Raw genomic sequence first — 15,894 nt, 5'->3', positions numbered from 1 at the left:
CAGAATTCCAGCTGCCGGCATTCTCCCTCTTCATGTAAACCTTGTAAAATAAAAGAGAATAGCCATAAGTATTGTGACATAACGTGAAATAACAGCCCATAATGCGATAAATATCGATATGAAAGCATGATGCAAAATGGACGTATCAACTCCCCCGATCTTAGACATCGCTTGTCCTCAAGCGAAAAGCCGATAACAATAAATATGTCCTCATGTTTAGAGGTATAGGCGTCGATAAAAAATAAAATACGGACATGAAGGCATCATGATTATTCTCATAACAGCAACATATATAGATTTTGTCATATGATTACTTATGTTCAAGTGATGATCTTTTCACAATGCAAAGGTATGAATCAGAAACCTTATTGAGCACCAACAAATTATAACCTCAGTCATTGAAGCAATTGCAATTTATGATAACATCGGAAAGAGTCTATGTCAGAGCTTAAAAGCAAGTCCACATACTCAACTATCATTTAGTCCTTCATAATTGTTAGCACTCATGCAATACTTGTGGTTACAGAGTTTTAATCGGACTCAGAGAAAGATAGGGGCTTATAGTTTTGCCCCACAACCTTTTACCTCAAGGGTAATGTCAACAATAATAATTCATGCTCCCTACATCCAATTAGATATATATATCATGTTCTTTCCAACATGCTGGGCTTGCCAAAGGATAAAATGAAATAGGAAAGGTGAAGATCACCGTGACTCTTGCATAAAGTAAAGGATAATAATAAAAGATAGGCCCTTCACAGAGGGAAGCAGAGGTTGCCATGCACTTTTATGGTTTGATGCACAAAATCTCAATGCGAAAGAACGTCACTTTATATTGCCCCTTGTGATATGAACCTTTATTATGCAGTCCGTCGCTTTTATTACTACCACATCACAAGATCGTATAAAGCTTATTTCTCCCACACCAATCAATCATACATGTTTAGAGCAATTTTTATTGCTTTGCACCAATGACAACTTACTTGAAGGATCTTACTCAATCCATAGGTAGATATGGTGGACTCTCATGGCTAAACTGGTTTAAGGGTATTTGGAAGCACAAGTAGTATCTCTACTTGGTGCTGAGAATTTGGCTAGCATGAGGGGGAAAAGGCAAACTCAACATGTTAGAGGATCCATGACAACATACTTTATCTCAGATATAAGAAAACATAACTCATCACGTTGTCTTCCTTGTCCAACATCAACTCTTTAGGATGTTATATTTTAATGAGTGCTCCCAATCATAAAAGATGTCAATGATAATATATCTATATGTGAAACCTCTCTTTCCTTATTACTTCCTATTAATTGCAACGATGACCAAAGCTATATTTGCCAACTCCCAACAACTTTTAATCATCATACTCTTTCTATATGAAGTCATTACTCTCAATAAGATCAATATGAACTCTTTGTTTCTTTTTATTCTTTTTCTTCTTTCTATTCTTTTGTTCACCCAAGATCATGGTAAAATAATCAAGCCCTTGACTCAACACTAAACTTTATTATATATATATCTCACGGACTCGATTACATAAAGAGATCATAAAGCAAAACTCAAAACTAGATCATGCCATGACTTTATTCTACTATATCAAGATACTACTAATAGGATCGAACTAAGAAAAACGGTAAAGATAGGAGTTGTGATGGTGATACGATACCGGGGCACCTCCCCCAAGCTTGGCAGTTGCCAAGGGGAGTGCCCATACCCATGTGATTATATCTCCTTCTTTGTTGTTGAAGGTGGAGGTGTCGTTGATTTAGTTGATGGCATAGACTTCTCCCTTAATTTGCGCTTGAGGACGGCATTTTGATCCCTCAGATCATCAATCTCCCACTCCAGGGTTAATATCTTTTTGCATAGGTCCTGCTTATTTTCCTACAAGAGACGAAAAGGGATAAGCTCGAACTTTGGTTTCTTTACCCTATCAGGGAGACTTGACTTTTTAAACTCCACATGCATGTCCCCAGGTTGAGGTAATGTGGCTTCATCTTCATCTGAGCTCGTCTCCTCCTTCCCCTTGGGTTCATAGTCCTCTTCTTCCTCCGTAGTCCAACCATCGTGCTCCACGTCTCCATAGACCTTAGGATTGGCTAGGTAATCATCCACATAGCTTTCTCCTTCCGAATCCTGGGACGACATGTTGATCTAATCTGCAGCAGCAACAGCTCGAAACAAAAACAGAGGAGATTTGCGTGATACGTGAGTCAAAACCTTCGGGAGAATATATAATGAATTTTTACCAACCAAAATACGCATCGTGCAAGAAAACGGAGTCCGGAGGGCACACGGGGTGCTCACGAGGTAGGGGGGGCACACCCAGGGGGTAGGGCGCGCCCACCACCCTCGTGGGGCCCTCGTGTCCTTCCCGGACTGCTACTTATTTTTCTATTTTTCTAAATATTCCAAAACGGAGAAATATTGCCTTAAAATTGTTTTGGAGTCGGTTTACTTACCGTACCACATACCTATTCCTTTTCGGAGTCTGAAACGGTCTGGAAAGTGTCCCTTATGTATTCCTCCGGGGTTACGGTTTCAATAATATTGGTTTCAACATTTATGGGATTACCTGAGATATAATGTTTGATCCTTTGACTGTTTACCACCTTCGGATTTGTGCCTTCGAAGTTGTTGATTTTTATGGCACCGGAATGATAGACCTCCTCGATAACATGGGGACCTTCCCATTTAGAGAGAAGTTGTCCTGCAAAAAATCTTAAACGAGAGTTGTATAGCAATACATAACCACCTACATTAAACTCACGCTTTTGTATCCTTTTGTCATGCCATCTTTTAACTTTTTCTTTAAACAACTTAGCATTTTCATAAGCTTGGGTTCTCCATTCATCAAGTGAGCTAATATCAAATAACCTTTTCTCACCGGCAAGTTTGAAATCATAGTTGAGCTGTTTAATAGCCCAATATGCCTTATGTTCTAGTTCGAGAGGTAGGTGACATGCTTTTCCATAAACCATTTTATACGGAGACATACCCATAGGATTCTTATATGCATTTCTATAGGCCCATAATGCATCATCAAGTTTCTTGGATCAATTCTTTCTAGACCTGTTAACAGTCTTTTGTAAAATTAATTTGAGCTCTCTATTGCTCAATTCTACTTGACCACTAGACTGTGGGTGATAAGGAGATGCAATTCTATGATTAACATCATATTTAGCAAGCATTTTACGGAAAGCACCATGAATAAAGTGTGAACCACTATCAGTCATTAAATATCTAGGGACTCCAAACCTCGGAAAAATAACTTCCTTAAGCATTTTAATAGAAGTGTTATGATCAACACTACCAGTTGGAATAGCTTCTACCCACTTAGTAACGTAATCAACAGCGACCAAAATATGTGTATATCCATTAGAGGCAGGAAAATGTCCCATATAATCAAAGCCCCAAACATCAAATGGTTCAATAACAAGTGAATAATTCATAGGCATTTCTTGACGTCTACTAATATTACCAATTCTTTGAAATTCATCACAAGACAAAACAAACTTACGGGCATCTTTGAAGAGAGTGGGCCAGTAAAAATCGGATTGCAATACCTTATGTGTAGTTCTATCTCCAGCGTGGTGTCCTCCATAAGCTTCGGAGTGACACTTGCGTAGGATCTGTTCCTGTTCATGCTCAGGTACACAATGTCTAATAACTCCATCTACTCCTTCTTTATAAAGATGTGGGTCATCCCAAAAGTAATGTCGCAAATCATAGAAAAACTTTTTCTTTTGTTGGTATGTGAAGCCAGGTGGTATAAATTTAGCAACAATATAATTAGCATAATCAGCATACCATGGAGTGCTACGAGAAGTGCTTATGACATTTAATTGTTCATCAGGAAAGCTATCATCAATAGGTAGTGGGTTATCAAGAACATTCTCTAACCTAGATAAGTTATCTGCAACGGGGTTCTCAACTCCTTTTCTATCAACAATATGCAAATCAAAATCTTGCAGCAAGAGAACCCATCTAATAAGTCTAGGTTTAGCATATTTCTTTTCCATAAGATATTTAATAGCAGCATGATCAGTGTGAATAGTTACTTTAGAATCAACAATATAGGGTCTGAATTTATCACAAGCAAATACAACTGCTAAAAGTTCCTTTTCAGTAGTAGCATAATTTCTTTGAGCATTGTCTAGAGTCTTACTAGCATAATGGATAACATTTAATTTCTTATCAACTCTTTGCCCTAGAACAGCACCTACAGCATAATCACTAGCATCACACATAATTTCAAAGGGTAAATTCCAATCAGGTGGCTGAACAACAGGTGCAGAGACTAATGCTTTCTTAAGTATTTCAAATGCTTCTACACAATCATCGTCAAAGACAAATGGTACATCTTTTTTTAATAAATTAGTCAGAGGCCGGGTAATTTTTGAGAAGTCCTTAATGAACCTCCTATAAAATCCGGCGTGACCAAGGAAACTTCTTATACCTTTGATGTCCTTGGGACATGGCATCTTTTCAATAGCATCAACCTTAGCTTTATCAACTTTAATACCACTTTCAGAAACTTTGTGCCCCAAGACAATACCTTCATTAACCATAAAGTGGCACTTTTCCCAATTCAAGACAAGATTAGTTTCTTCACATCTCTGCAAAACTCGATCAAGATTGCTCAAGCAATCATGAAAAGAGGAACCATAGATGGAAACATCGTCCATGAAGACCTCACAAATTTTTTCACAAAAATCAGAGAATATAGCCATCATGCATCTTCGAAAGGTAGCAGGTGCATTACATAAACCAAAATGCATACGTCTATAAGCAAAAGTACCAAAAGGGCATGTAAAAGTAGTCTTTGATTGATCTTTAGCCGACACAAGTATTTGAGAGAAACCTAAATAACCATCTAGAAAGCAATAATGTGTATGTTTGCATAATCTTTCTAGCATTTGATCAATAAAAGGCAAGGGGTAATGATCTTTCTTAGTAGCTTTATTTAATTTGCGGAAATCAATTACCATCCTATAACCTGTGATAATTCTTTGCGGGATCAATTCATCTTTATCATTAGGGACAACAGTAATAACTCCCTTCTTAGGGACACAATGGACAAGACTTACCCACTGACTATCAGCAACGGGATAAATTATACCTGCTCCAGAAGCTTGAGTATTTCTTTTCTTACCACTTCTTTCATTTTAGGATTCAAACGTTGTTGAGCATCACGAACTGGTTTGGCATCCGCTTCCAAATTTATTTTATGTTGACATAGAGTGGGACTAATGCCCTTAAGATCATCAAGAGTATATCCAATAGCGGCATGGTGCTTCTTCAGAGTTTTCAATAATCTTTCTTCTTCATGCTCTGAAAGGTTAGCACTAATAATAACATGATATATTTTCTTTTCATCAAGATAAGCATATTTAAGATTATCAGGAAACGGTTTAAGCTCAAACACGGGATCACCCTTGGGTGGAGGAGGATCCCCTAGGATTTCAACAGGCAAATTGTGTTGCAGAATAGGTTCCTGTTTAAAGAATACTTCATCTATTTCCCTTCTTTCATTCATGAACATATGATTTTCATGGTCTAGCAAATAGTGTTCTAAAGGATCACTAGGAGGTACGGCAATAGAAGCAAGACCAATAATTTCATCCTTACTAGGCAATTCTTCCTCACGATGTTGTTTACTAAATTTAGAAAAATTAAACTCATGAACCATATCATCCAAGCCAATAGTAACAACATTCTTTTTGCAGTCTATCCTAGCATTAACAGTGTTCAAGAAGGGTCTACCAAATATAATGGGACAAAAGCTATCTTGTGGAGAACTGAGAACAAGAAAATCAGCAGGATATTTAGTTTTCCCACACAAGACTTCAACATCTCTAACAATTCCCATTGCAGATATAGTATCTCTATTGGCAAGTTTAATTGTAACATCAATATCTTCTAACTCAGCAGGTGCAATTTCATGCTTAATTTCTTTATATAAGTCATAAGGTATAACACTAGCACTAGCACCCATATCACATAATCCATGATAACAATTGTCTCCTATTTTAACAGAAATAACAGGCACGCCTACCACAGGTCTATGTTTATCTTTAGCACAAGGTTTAGCAATTCTAGCAGATTCACCACAGAATTGAATAACATGCCCATCAATATTATCAGACAAGAGATCTTTAAAAATAGCAATATTAGGTTCTACTTTGACTTGCTCAGGAGGTGAATAAGTTCTAATATTGCTTTTACGAACCACATTTGAAGCTTTAGCATGATCCTTTATTCTAACAGGGAAAGGTGGTTTCTCAACATAAGAGGTAGGAACAATAGGATCATTATAAGTGACAGTCTTTTCTTCAACTTTAATAGGTGCAGCTACTTTTACTTCTATGGGAGGATGATATTTAAACCACTTCTCCTTGGGGAGATCAACATAAGTAGCAAAAGATTCACAGAAAGAAGCTACTATCTCAGAGTCAAGTCCATATTTAGTGCTAAACTTACAGAAAATATCTGTATCCATAAAAGATTTAACACAATCAAACTTAGGTGTCATACCTGACTCCTTACCTTCGTCGAGGTCCCAATCTTCAGAGTTGGTTTTAATTCTATACAATAAATTCCATCTGAATTCAATAGTCTTTATCATAAAAGAGCCAGCACAAGAAGTATCGAGCATGGTGCGATTGTTATGAGAAAGCCGAGCATAAAAACTTTGAATAATTATTTCTCTTGGGAGCTCATGATTGGGGCATGAATATAACATTGATTTAAGACTCCCCCAAGCTTGAGCGATGCTTTCTCCTTCGCGAGGCCAAAAATTATATATATAATTGTGATCACGATGAACAAGATGCATATGATAATACTTTTGATGAAATTCCAATTTCAATCTTTTATAGTTCCATGATCTCATATCATCACATAGCCTATACCATGTCAATGCATCTCCCTTCAAAGATAAAGGGAAGAACTTTTTCTTAACAACATCATCGAGTATACCTGCAAGCTTAAATAATCCACAAACTTCATCCACATATATTAAGCGCTCATCAGGATACTTTGTTCCATCTCCTGTAAAAGGATTAGCTAGCAGTTTTTCCATCATACCCGAAGGAATTTCAAAAGGAGTTTCATTTTCAATAGGTTCAGTAGGTTGAGGAGCAACTCTTTGCTCTACTGGACGGGGTGAAGATACCCCGAACAAGGCCCTCAGAGAATTACATTCCATAGTAACAAGTGACAGTAAATTTCAGCACACTATATAAATTTTTCCTTTCCAAATTCCACCTACCAAAGGCGCTACACTCCCCGGCAACGGCGCCAGAATAGAGTCTTGATGACCCACAAGTATAGGGGATCTATCGTAGTCCTTTCGATAAGTAAGAGTGTCGAACCCAACGAGGAGCAGAAGGAAATGATAAGCGGTTTTCAGCAAGGTATTCTCTGCAAGTACTGAAACAAGTGGTAACAGATAGTTTTGTGATAAGTTAAATTGTAACGAGAAACAAGTAACAAGAGTAAATAAAGTGCAGCAAGCTGGCCCAATCCTTTTTGTAGCAAAGGACAAGCCGGAACAAACTCTTATAACAGGAAAAGCACTCCCGAGGACACATGGGAATATCGTCAAGCTAGTTTTCATCACGTTCATATGATTCGCGTTCGGTACTTTGATAATTTGATATGTTGGTGGACCGGTGCTTGGGTGCTGTTATTACTTGAACAAACATACCACTTATGATTAACCTCTATTGCAAGCATCCACAACTACAACAAAAGTATTAAGGTAAACCTAACCACAGCATGAAACATACGGATCCAAATCAGCCCCTTATGAAGCAACGCATAAACTAGGGTTTAAGCTTCTATCACTCTAGCAACCCATCATCTACTTATTACTTACCAATGCCTTCCTCTAGGCCCAAATAATGGTGAAGTGTTATGTAGTCGACGTTCACATAACACCACTAGAGGCTAGACAACATACATCTCATCAAAATATCGAACGAATACCAAATTCACATGACTACTAATAGCAAGACTTCTCCCTTGTCCTCAGGAACAAACGTAACTACTCACAAAGCATATTCATGTTCATAATCAGAGGGGTAATAATATGCATAAAGGATCTGAACATATGATCTTCCACCAAATAAACCAACTAGCATCAACTACAAGGAGTAATCAACACTACTAGCAACCTACTAGCACCAATCCCGGACTTGGAGACAAGAATTGGATACAAGAGATGAACTAGGGTTTGGCGATGAGATGGTGCTGGTGAAGATTTTGATGGATATTGCCCTCTGCCGATGAGAGGAGCGTTGGTGATGATGATGAGGATGATTTCCCCCTCCCGGAGGGAAGTGTCCCCGGCAGAATAGCTCTGCCGGAGCCCTAGATTGGTCCCGCCGAGGTTCCGCCTTGTGGCGGCGGAGTTTCGTCCCAAAAGGTTCCTTCCTATTTTTTTCTCATCCAAAGACTTCATATAGGAGAAGATGCGCGTCAGAGAGCCACCAGGGGGCCCACGAGGTAGGGGGGCGCACCCTAGGGGGGGGGGGTTTCCCCCACCCTCGTGAGCAGGGTGTGGGCCCCCTGGCCTTCATCTTTGGCGATGATTTTTCTTTATTTATTTTAAGATATTCCGTGGAGTTTCAGGACTTTTGGAGTTGCGCAGAATAGGTCACCAATATTTGCTCCTTTTCCAGCCTAGAATTCCAGCTGCCGGGATTCTCCCTCTTCATGTAAACCTTGTAAAATAAAAGAGAATAGCCATAAGTATTGTGACATAACGTGAAATAACAGCCGATAATGCGATAAATATCGACATAAAAGCATGATGCAAAATGGACGTATCAGGCCCCACGATGGTGGAGGGCGTGCCTGGGGGAGGTGGGCGCACCCCCCTACCTCGTGCTCTCCTTGTTGATTACTTTACGTAGACTCCAAGTCCTCTGGATCACGTTTGTTCCAAAAATCACGTTTCCGAAGGTTTCATTCCGTTTGGACTCCGTTTGATATTCTTTTTCTGCGAAACTCTGAAATAGGCAAGAAACAGCAATTTGGGCTGGGCCTCCGGTTAATAGGTTAGTCCCAAAAATAATATAGAAGTGTATAAATAAGCCCATTAAACATTCAAAAAGAATATATAATAGCATGGAACAATCAAAAATTATAGATACGTTGGAGACATATCAAGCATCCCCAAGCTTAATTCCTGCTCGTACTCGAGTAGGTAAATGATAAAAAAATTATTGATGTGGAATGCTTCTTGGCACACTTCTTAATGTAAATCTTTTCTTGTGGCATGAATATCTAGGTCTGAAAGATTAAAGATAAAAGTTTAATGTTGATATAAAAACAATAATACTTCGAACACGCTAACCAAGCAATTATGTCTTATCAAAATAACATAACCAAAGAAAGCTTATCCCTACAAAATCATATAGTTAGGCTATGTTTCAATATTGTCACACAAACGTTCTTATCATGCATAATCCCGATGACAAGCCGAGCAATTGGTTCATACTTTTAACGCACTTCAACCTTTTCAACTCTTACGCAATATGTGAGTGCAAGCCATGGACATAGCACTATGGGTGGAGTAAAGTATAATGATGGGGGTTATGAGAGAAGACCAAAAAGTAGAAAGTCTCACGTTGACATGGCTAATCAATAGGCTATGGAGATGCCCATCAATTGATGTCAATGATAGGAGTAGGGATTGCCATGCAACGGATGCACTAGAGCTGTAAATAAACGAAAGCTCAACAAAAGAAACTAAGTGGGTGTACATCCAACTTGCTTGCTCACGAAGACCTAGGGCATTTTGAGGAAGCCCATCATTGGAATATACAAGCCAAGTTCTATAATGAAAAATTCCCACTAGTATATGAAAGTGACAACATAGGAGACTCTCTATCATGAAAATCATGGTGCTACTTTGAAGCACAAGTGTGGAAAAGGATAGTAACATTGTCCCTTCTCTATTTTTCTCTCATTTTTTTGTGGGCCTTCTCTTGTTTTGGCCTCTTTTTTTATATATTTAGTCCGGAATCTCATCCCGACTTGTGGGGGAATCATAGTCTCCATCATCCTTTCCTCACATGGGACAATGCTCTAATAATGATGTGTTGGGGAACGTAGCAGAAATTCAAAATTTTCCTACGTGTCACCAAGATCTATCTATGGAGAGACCAGCAACGAGTAGAAAGAGAGTGCATCTACATACCCTTGTAGATCGCTAAGCGGAAGCGTTCAAGTGAACGGGGTTGATGGAGTCGTACTCGTCGTGATTCAAATCACCGATGATCCTAGTGCCGAACGGACGGCACCTCCGTGTTCAACACACGTACAGCCCGGTGACGTCTCCCACGCCTTGATCCAGCAAGGAGAGAGGGAGAGGTTGAGGAAGACTCCATCCAGCAGCAGCACAACGGCGTGGCGGTGATGGAGGAGCGTGGCAATCCTGCAGGGCTTCGCCAAGCACTACTCAGGAGGAGGTGGAGTTGGAGAGGGGGAGGGCTGCGCCAGAACTTCGTGTATAGCTCCCATGCGCCTCCCCACTATATATAGGGGTGGAGGGGCTGGTTTCTTGCCCTCCAAGTCCATTGGGGCGTTGGCCAAGGTGGGAGGAAAGAAATCTCATTATTTCCTTCCCCACCGATTGTTATCCCCCCTTTTTAGGGATCTTGATCTTATCCCTTCGGGATATGATCTTATTCCTTCTAAGGGGGGATCTTGGTGCGCCTTGACCAGGGGTGTGGGGCCTTGCCCCCACTACCCACGTCCATGTGGGTCCCCCCATGCAGGTGGGCCCCACTCCGGAACCTTCTAGAACCTTCCCGGTACAATACCGAAAAATCCCGAACATTTTCCGGTGGCCAAAATAGGACTTCCCATATATAAATCTTTACCTCCGGACCATTCCGGAACTCCTCGTGACGTACGGGATCTCATCCGGGACTCCGAACAACATTCGGTAACCACATACAAACTTCCTTTATAACCCTAGCGTCATCGAACCTTAAGTGTGTAGACCCTACGGGTTCGGGAGACATGTAGACATGACCGAGACGTTCTCCGGTCAATAACCAACAGCGGGATCTGGATACCCATGATGGCTCCCACATGTTCCACGATGATCTCATCGGATGAACCACGATGTCAAGGACTTAATCAATCCCGTATTCAATTCCCTTTGTCTATCGGTATGTTACTTGCCTGAGATTCGATCGTCGGTATCCAATACCTTGTTCAATCTCGTTACCGGCAAGTCACTTTACTCGTTCCGTAACACATCATCCCGTGATCAACTCCTTGGTCACATTGCGCATATGATGATGTCCTACCGAGTGGGCCCAGAGATACCTCTCCGTTTACACGGAGTGACAAATCCCAGTCTCGATCCGCATAAAACAATAGATACTTTCGGAGATACCCGTAGTGCACCTTTATAGTCACCCAGTTATGTTGTGACGTTTGATACACCCAAAGCACTCCTACGGTATCCAGGAGTTACACGATCTCATGGTCAAAGGAAGAGATACTTGACATTGGCAAAGCTCTAGCAAACGAACTACACGATCTTTGTGCTATGCTTAGGATTGGGTCTTGTCCATCACATCATTCTCCTAATGATGTGATCCCGTTATCAACGACATCCAATGTCCATAGTCAGGAAACCATGACTATCCGTTGATCACAACGAGCTAGTCAACTAGAGGCACACTAGGGACATATTGTGGTCTATGTATTCATACGTGTATTACGATTTCCGGATAATACAGTTATAGCATGAATAAAAGACAATTATCATGAACAAGGAAATATAATAATAACACTTTTATTATTGCCTCTAGGTCATATTTCCAACACAATTATATAGTTGTGACATGATATGGCCAATATCATATAGCTCCATTGATCTTCATCTTCGGGGCTCCATGATCATCTTGTCACCGGCTTGACACCATGATCTCCATCATCGTGTCTTCATGAAGTTGTCACGCCAACGACTACTTCTACTTCTATGACTAACATTTAGCAATAAAGTAAAGTAGTTTACATGGCGTTATTCAATGACACGCAGGTCATACAAAAAATAAAGACAACTCCTATGGCTCCTGCCGGTTGTCATACTCATCGACATGCAAGTCGTGAATCCTATTACAAAGAACATGATCTCATACATCACAATTCATCATTCATCACAACTTCTGGCCATATCACATCACATGATCAATCGCTGCAAAAACAAGTTAGACGTCCTCTAATTGTTGTTGCATCTTTTACGTGGCTGCAATTGGGTTCTAGCAAGAACGTTTTCTTACCTACGAATCACCACAACGTGATTTTGTCAACTTCTATTTACCCTTCATAAGGGCCCTGTTCATCGATTCTGCTCCAACTAAAGTGGGAGAGACAGACACCCGCCAGCCACCTTATGCAACTAGTGCATGTCAGTCGGTGGAACCGGTCTCACGTAAGCGTACGTGTAAGGTTGGTCCGGGCCGCTTCATCCCACAATACCGTTGAGCAAGAAAAGACTAGTAGAGGCAAGTAAGATGACAAAATCCACGCCCACAACAAAATTGTGTTCTACTCGTGCAAAGAGAACTACGCATAGACCTAGCTCATGATGCCACTGTTGGGGAACGTTGCAGAAAATTAAAAAATTTCCTACGGTTTCACCAAGATCCATCTATGAGTTCATCTAAGCAACGAGTCAAGGGAGAGAGTTTGCATCTACATACCACTTGTAGATCACGAGCGGAAGCTAGCCAAGGGGATGGTGATGATGGAGTCGTACTCGAACGTGATTCGGATCACCGATGTCCAAGTGCTGAACGGACAGCACCTCCGCGTTCAACACACGTACGGGCCGGGAGACGTCTCCTCCTTCTTGATCCAGCAAGGGGGAAGGAGAGGTTGAGGAAGATTGCTCCAACGGCAGCACGACGGCGTGGTGTAGTTGGTGCAGCAGTACTCCGACAGGGCTTCGCCAAGCATATACGGAGGAGGAGAGGTGTTGGGGAGGGGAGGGGCTGCGCCTTGGCTTGTGTTAAGCTCCCATGCGCCTCCCCACTATATATAGGGGTGGAGGGGCTGGTTTCTTGCCCTCCAAGTCCATTGGGGCGTTGGCCAAGGTGGGAGGAAAGAAATCCCATCATTTCCTTCCCCACCGATTGTTATCCCCCTTTTTAGGGATCTTGATCTTATCCCTTCGGGATATGATCTTATTCCTTCTAAGGGGGGATCTTGGTGCGCCTTGACCAGGGGTGTGGGGCCTTTCCCCCACTACTCACGTTCATGTGGGTCCCCCCATGCAGGTGGGCCCCACTCCAGAACCTTCTAGAACCTTCCCGGTACAATACCGAAAAATCCCGAACATTTTCCGGTGGCCAAAATAGGACTTCCCATATATAAATCTTTACCTCCGGACCATTCCGGAACTCCTCGTGACGTCCGGGATCTCATCCGGGACTCCGAACAACATTCGGTAACCACATACAAACTTCCTTTATAACCCTAGCGTCATCGAACCTTAAGTGTGTAGACCCTACGGGTTCGGGAGACATGTAGACATGACCGAGACGTTCTCCGGTCAATAACCAACAGCGGGATCTGGATACCCATGATGGCTCCCACATGTTCCACGATGATCTCATCGTATGAACCACGATGTCAAGGACTTAATCAATCCCGTATTCAATTCCCTTTGTCTATCGGTATGTTACTTGCCCGAGATTCGATCGTCGGTATCCAATACCTTGTTCAATCTCGTTACCGGCAAGTCACTTTACTCGTTCCGTAACACATCATCCCGTGATCAACTCCTTGGTCACATTGCGCATATGATGATGTCCTACCGAGTGGGCCCAGAGATACCTCTCCGTTTACACGGAGTGACAAATCCCAGTCTCGATCCGCATAAAACAATAGATACTTTCGGAGATACCTGTAGTGCACCTTTATAGTCACCCAGTTACGTTGTGACGTTTGATACACCCAAAGCACTCCTACGGTATCCTGGAGTTACACGCTCTCATGGTCGAACGAAGAGATACTTGACATTGGCAAAGCTCTAGCAAATGAACTACACGATCTTTTGTGCTAGTCTTAGGATTGGGTCTTGTCCATCACATCATTCTCCTAATGATGTGATCCCGTTATCAACGACATCCAATGTCCATAGCCAGGAAACCATGACTATCTGTTGATCACAACGAGCTAGTCAACTAGAGGCTCACTAGGGACATATTGTGGTCTATGTATTCACACGTGTATTACGATTTCCGGATAATACAGTTATAGCATGAATAAAAGACAATTATCATGACAAGGAAATATAATAATAATACTTTTATTATTGCCTCTAGGGCATATTTCCAACAGTCTCCCACTTGCACTAGAGTCAATAATCTAGTTCACATCGCCATGTGATTAACACTCACAGGTCACATCGCCATGTGACTAATACCCAAGAGTTTACTAGAGTCAGTAGTCTAGTTCACATCACTATGTGATTAACACTCAATGAGTTTTATGTTTGATCATGTTGCTTGTGAGAGAGGTTTTAGTCAACGGGTCTGAACCTTTCAGATCCGTGTGTGCTTTACAAATCTCTATGTCATCTCCTAGATGCAGCTACCACGCTCTATTTGGAGCTATTCCAAACAACTGTTCTACTTGGAGCTATTCTAAATTATTGCTCCATTATATGTATCCGGTCTCTCTACTCAGAGCTATCCGGATAGGTGTCAAGCTTGCATCATCGTAACCTTTACGACGAACTCTTTTACCACCTCCATAATCGAGAAAATTCCTTAGTCCACTAGTTACTAAGGATAACTTTGACCGCTGTCCTGTGAGCCATTCTTGGATCACTCTTGTACCCCTTGACTGACTCATGGCAAGGCACACTTCAGGTGCGGTACACAGCATAGCATACTGAAGAGCCTACGTCTTAAGCATAGGGGACGACCTTCGTCCTTTCTCTCTATTCTGCCGTGGTCGAGCTTTAAGTCTTAACTTCGTACCTTACAACTCAGGCAAGAACTCCTTCTTTGACTGGTCCATCTTGAACACCTTCAAGATCATGTCAAGGTATGTGCTCATTTGAAAGTATTATTAAGCATTTTGATCTAGCCTTATAGATCTTGATGCTCAATGTTCAAGTAGCTTAATCCAGGCTTTCCATTGAAAAACACTTTCAAAATAACCCTATATGCTTTCCAGAAATTCTACGTCATTTCTGATCAACAATATGTGAACAACATATACTCATCAGAAATTCTATAGTGCTCCCACTCACTTCTTTGGAAATACAAGTTTCTCATAAACTTTGTACAAACCCAAAATTTTTGATCACCATCAAAGCATACATTCCAACTCCGAGATGCTCACTCCAGTCCTTAGAAGGATTGCTGGAGCTTTGCATACTTATTAGCATCTTTCGGGATTGACAAAACCTTCCGGTTGTATCACATACAACCTTTCCTCATTAAAATCGCCGAGGAAACAATGTTTTGACATCCTATCTGCAAGATTTCATAAATAATGCAGTAATCGCTAATATAATTCCAACAGACTCTTAGCATCGCTACGAGTGAGAAAATCTCATCGTAGTCAACTCCTTGAACTTGTCGGAAAACATCTTAACGACAAGTCGAGCTTTCTTAATGGTGACATTTACCATCATTGTCCGTCTTCCTTTTGAAATCCATCTGTACTCATTAGCCTTACGACCATCGAGCCGTTCTGCCAAAGTCTACACTTTGTTTTCATACATGGATCCTCTCTCGGATTTTATGGCCTCAAGCCATTTATCGGAATCCGGGCCCACCATCGCTTCTCCATAGCTCGTAGGTTCATTGTTGTCTAGCAACATGACCTTTAAGACAGGATTACGT

This window comes from Triticum dicoccoides, chromosome 7B, assembly GCF_002162155.2.
Source record: "Triticum dicoccoides isolate Atlit2015 ecotype Zavitan chromosome 7B, WEW_v2.0, whole genome shotgun sequence".
In the NCBI taxonomy this organism is placed as follows: Eukaryota; Viridiplantae; Streptophyta; class Magnoliopsida; order Poales; family Poaceae; genus Triticum; species Triticum dicoccoides.
This window is presented reverse-complemented; position numbering follows the sequence as displayed.